At 22.2% G+C, this 5,691-nt stretch overlaps 1 protein-coding gene across 1 annotated transcript in view; it reads left to right on the plus strand.

The window, feature by feature from the left end:
* LOC117179770 (protein aveugle) overlaps positions 1-5,346 on the plus strand; it is a 36,866-nt gene extending 31,520 nt beyond the window's left edge. The window contains exon 5 of the mRNA XM_033371861.1: positions 5,143-5,346. The gene's annotated coding sequence lies outside the window, so the exon portion shown is untranslated. The remainder of the gene's footprint in view (positions 1-5,142) is intronic.
* The last annotated feature ends 345 nt before the right edge of the window (positions 5,347-5,691 follow it).

Genomic DNA, 5,691 nt, shown 5'->3' on the forward strand with positions numbered 1-5,691 from the left:
TTTTAAATATAAAATTAAGAGTTTGTCCTTTTTTCTACAAGCCAATTTGTTTACGGAGTCGACTAAGAATTTCTATCCGGTGACTCTTTTTTAGGTTGCGTTATAAATTTACAAGAACTATTAATTATTTGAACAATTTTAAATATAAAATTAAGAGTTTGTCCTTTTTTCTACAAGCCAATTTGTTTACGGAGTCGACTAAGAATTTCTATCCGGTGACTCTTTTTTAGGTTGCGTTGTAAATTTACAAGAACTATTAATTATTTAAACAATTTTAAATATAAAATTAAGAGTTTGTCCTTTTTTCTGCAAGTCAATTTGTTTACGGAGTCGACTAAGAATTTCTATCCGGTGACTTTTTTTTAGGTTGCGTTGTAAATATACAAGAACTATTAATTATTTAAACAATTTTTATAACAAGATTAAGAGTTGTTGAACTTTTTTCTACAAGACAATTTGTTTATGGAGTTAATTAGGAATTTTTATTTTTTATTCGTTTGCTTTTTTATTCTTTTGTTTTTTCTTTGCAAATTTACAAACACTATTAATTATTTAAACAATTTTTCTTCAAAAATTCAAAGTTTGGCCTTAATCTACGAATGAGTTTGATTTCGAACTAAACTAATAATGTCTAGCCGATGACTTTTTTTATGTTGTTTTGTAAATTCACAAGAACTTTTAATTATTTAAGAAATTTTAATTAAAAAATTAAGAGTTTGGCCTTTTTCTGCAAGTCAATTTGTTTACGGAGTCGACTAAGAATGTCTATCCGGTGACTCTTTTTTATATCGCTTTACAAATTTACGAGAACTATTAGTTATTTAAACAATTTTATTTAAAAAATTAAGAGTTTGACGTTTATCCTACGAGTTAATTTGTTTTCGAAATCAACTAGGAATGCCCATTCGATGACTCTTTTTTATGTTGCTTTGTAAATTTACAATAACTATTAATTATTGAATGAATTGCAGTTGAAAAATTAAGAGTTTGTTTTTCTTTCTACGAGTAAGCTTCACTTTTTACCTCAATCATCTAAAAATATCTTTTCAATGATTTTTTTTTCTCTGATGCTTTGAAAATCTACAGCTATTAATTATTTAAAAAATGTTTATCAACATATTTATAGTTTGGCTATTTTTCAAGGAAGAGGCATAATTTGTTTACAGAATGAACTAAGAATGTCCCGAGTTTAGTCCGGTTTTCAAAACTCGAGTGCACCACCCGGTCTTTCGTCGTATATGGTATCCATGCGAAGTCGTGTTTAAATAGAAGTTATTAAAGTAAAGATGATCATCGTGGTATTTTCTTGAGCTTCATTTCCAAATAAAATAATTAAAATGAAAGTAGTGGGTCGCGCGCGTAGTCACTTTTTTTGTATAAAATTAATTTTTTGTAATAAAAAAATATTGAATTTTTTGTCAAAAAAGGACCTTTTATAAAAGAAATTTAATCTTTTTTGTTGAAAATTTAACTGTTCTGTTGAAAAATCACATTTTTTGTCTAAAATTTATTTTTTAACTGAAAACTTAATCATTTTACTTTTGAATGAAATTTTTAAAATTTTTTCGTTCCTAATTCCTTAAAAATTTAAATATTTCTTTGAAAATTCATGTGTTTTGTTAGAAATTAAAATCTTTTAGTGGAAAAATTAATTTTGATTGAAAATTGATCTTTTTCGTTATGAAATTATTTCTCGGAAGGAAAGGTAGTTTAAAAAAAAAATTTTAATAAATTTTTTCTGATAAAAAAGTATATAATTTTTGGTCGAAAAATAATCTTTTATACAAGAAATTTAATCTTCTTTGTTGAAAATTGAACTGTTTTCTTGAAAAATCTTTTTTTTTTGCTCTAAAATTTATTTTTCTCTCCGAAAACTTAAGTTTTCTTTTTTTTATTGAAAATTGATCATTTATTCGTTACCAATTCCTTTAAAATTCAAATATATGTTTGAAAATTCATGTGTTTTCTTAGAAATTAATATATATTAGTGCAAAAATTAATCTTGTCTGGAAATTTATCTTTTTGGTTGCGAATTTATTTCTCGGAATAAAATTAAGTTTCTTTTGTATTGAAAATAATTTTTTATAATAAAAACATATTTAATTTTTGTTGAAAAATGATCTTTTATAGAATAAATTTAATCTTGGTTGAAAATTTAACTGTTCTGTTAAAAAATCGTTTGTTTTTTTTTCGTTGAAAATTTATTGCTTTAACTGAAAATTTTAGAATTCCATTTTTGGTTAAAATTTTATATTTTTTAGTTGAAAATTCAATTATCTGGTTGAAAATTCCTGTTATTTGTTCAAAATTAATCTTTTTTTTTGTAGAAAATTAATCTTCTTGGTTGAAACTGAAAATTTAACCTTTCCATTTTTATTTTTAAATTTATCATTTTGAATTGCAAATTTATGTATTTTATTGAAAGTTGGTATTTTTGAATAAAAAAATAATTTTCGTCGTTAAAAATTCATTCTTTTGGGAGAAAATTAATTAATTTTTTTGTTTTGAAAATTGGTCTATTTTGTAGAAAATGTTTTTTTTTTTTTTAATAATTGTTTAAAAGTGTGAATTAAACCATTCCATTTTTAGTTGAAAATACAACATTTTTTTTGATAAATGGTCTTTTTTGGTGGCAAGTTATTCTTGTCAGATGAAAATTTAAATCAATTTAAACAAATATTTGTTTGAAAATTCTTGTATTTCTTTGATAAAAACGAAAGTTTTTTTTTTTAATTTAATTTTTTGTACAGAAAATGTAAGTTTTCAATTTCTCATTGAAAATGTATCTTTTTTTAAAAGAAATTTAATTTTCTTGGTTGAAAATTTATCTGTTTCGGTTAAAAATGTATCTTTTTGGCTAACAAAATTTTTTTCTTAATTAATTTTTTGTACTTTTAAATGTTACCATTCCATTTTCGATTATATATTATTTTTTTGGTTGAAAATTCAACTATCTGGTTGAAAGTTGGCTTTCTTTAATTAAAAAATTCAACTATTTCATTAAAAATTTTGTTGAAAAATTGATTGTTTTTTTGGTTGCAAATTTATTTTCCCGAATGAAAACTTAAGTTATGTTATAAATTTATCTTTTTCGCTAGAAAAATAATATCGTTGATTGCAATTTTTTCTTTAAAATCAAATATTTCTTTCTTTCATTAAAAAGTCTGATATTATTTTTTGTTTATAATTCATCTTTATTATTAACGAATTCTACTATTTGCTTAAAAATTTTATTATTTTTTGAAAATTACTTTTATTATTGTATTTTTCGTTGAAAATTAATCTTTTTTGGTTAAAAATTCAACTATTTGGTTGACAGTTGAACTTTGTTAACAATTTATTTTTTTTTGTTGGAAATTCATAATTTCATTAAAAAAATGAAGTTTTTTTTTTAATTTCGGCTTTTTATTGTTGATTTTTTTAAACTGAAGATTTATCCCTGTGCTTGGAATTTTTTTTAAATGAAAATTAATTTCTTCTACAGCAAATGTAATTATTCCGATTGTGGTTGAAAATGATGACTTTTTTATTCCAAAAGTCAACTATCGCGTTGAACATTGGCCTTCTTTAATTAAAAATTCAACTATTTCATTAGAAATTTATTTTAAAATGAATGAAAACTGTATTTTTTATTAGTAAATTAATCTTTTTATTTGAAAATTAATCTTCGTGTTTAAAAATTCGTTTGTTTAGTTAAACAGTAATTGTTTAACTTGAGATTTAATTAGTTAAGTTTTAGTAGACAATATTTATATTCTGTAGTAAAAATAAATTTTTATTTAAAAAAGATGCAACTATTTCAGTTAAAGGCTTATTGTTTTAATTAAAGCTCTTATGTTTGGTTTGCAATAATTTTGTTTAACCAAAAATGTTACTGTACCATTTTCAGTTGAAAATTATTATTATTTTGGTTGAAAATTGGCCTTCTTTAATTAAAAAATTCCACTATTGCATTAAAAATTAATTTTAAAACAAATGAAAATTTTATTTTTTATTAGCAAATTAATCTTTTTATTTGAAAATTAATCTTCTTGTTTAAAAATCCATCTGTTTGGTTAAAAAATAATTTCCTTTAATCTCGAACCCGTAAAAGGTAGAGAGTATAAGCAAATAAAGAACTATAATTTTTTAACTATAAATTTAATTATTTAAATTTTAGTAAACAATTTAAATACTTTAGTAAAAATAAATTTTTATTTTAAAAAAATGCAACTATTTCAGTTGAAGGTTCATTGTTTTAATTGAAAACTCTTACGTTAAGTTTGTAATGATTTTTTTAAAACTAAAAATGTTACTATTCCATTTTCGCTTGAAAATTATTATTTTTTTGATTAAAAATTGGCCTTCTTTAATTAAAAATTAAACTATTTCATTAGAAATTTATTTTAAAATGAATGAAAACTGTATTTTTTACTAGTAAATTAATCTTTTTATTTGAAAATTAATCTTCTTATTTATAAACTCATCTGTCTGGTTAAACATTGATTTTTTTAATTAAAACTTTATTTATTTAAGTCTTGGTTGACAATTTATCTTTTATAGTAAAAATCTTGTCATCTAAAAATATTACTATTCTATTTTCGGTTGAAAATGATTACTTTTTTATTTCAAAATTCAACTATCTGGTTAAAAATTTGTCTTCTATAATTAAAAATTCAACTATTTCATTAAAAATTAATGTATTTTGTTGAAAAATTGCATTTTTCGGTAGTAAAATTATCTTTCCATTTGAAAATTAATCTTCTCGTTTAAAAATTCATCTTTTTGGTTTAAAATTTACATCATTCAGTTGAAGATTTATATATTTTTTTTTAAATTCATTACTTTTGTTGAAAATCTGTTTTTTTGTTGTAAATTGATTTTTGCAATTGAAAGTCTCACTATTTCATTTGTTGTAAATATCGATGATATTTTGTAGTGAAAAAATTAAGTTTTTTTTTTCCAAAACTGACCCGGAAAATTAAAAAAGTTGCCGGGAAGTAAGCGGGAATTTGAATTCGTCCGCCGAATCGCCACCCTGATGTGTAAATTTCACTTAGAATAAGTCCTGGAAAGGTCAGATTATTTTCATGAGGAGACCTTTCACCGAGTTATTTTTTCTATTTTAGTCCCTGATTTCCATTTTCTTTTTGTCGTTTATAGCACGACATAACAAGACGAGCTCTTCTAAGAATAAACGAAAATATTCTTCTGCGACTGGGTATTGATAATGAGGATCACAGAATAGATATTTGGAGAGAAATCATGGAACTGCACCTCAAAACGGACATCTTAGAAATGAGTAATTTAGGAAGAAAATAGAGATTCACTATTTTTAAAATCTTATATTTTTGCTTTTATTTTTTCTGAAAATAAAAAATAAATAATATTTATAAATAAAAAAATTTAAAACAATTTTTTTAGGAATTCCTCTTTCTCTCCCTGTTTTTCAGAAACTTCAATTTTTTTTTTGCTTCAATCCAAACTAAATTAATAGAACCTAATAATATATGAGAATAATATAATAACAGAATCCAAAGAAGATTCACCTATTTTGGTTACAAGTTATCTCTTTTTAATTCAAAAGTCTAATTTTTTTTTAAATTCATCTTTATTATTTAAAAATTCTACTATTTTATTCAAAATATAATTATTTGTTGGATATTATTTTCATTGTTTTATTTTCGGTTGAGAATTCATATTTTTTGTTGA

Source organism: Belonocnema kinseyi, chromosome 9 (genome assembly GCF_010883055.1).
Source record: "Belonocnema kinseyi isolate 2016_QV_RU_SX_M_011 chromosome 9, B_treatae_v1, whole genome shotgun sequence".
Classification (NCBI taxonomy): Eukaryota; Metazoa; Arthropoda; class Insecta; order Hymenoptera; family Cynipidae; genus Belonocnema; species Belonocnema kinseyi.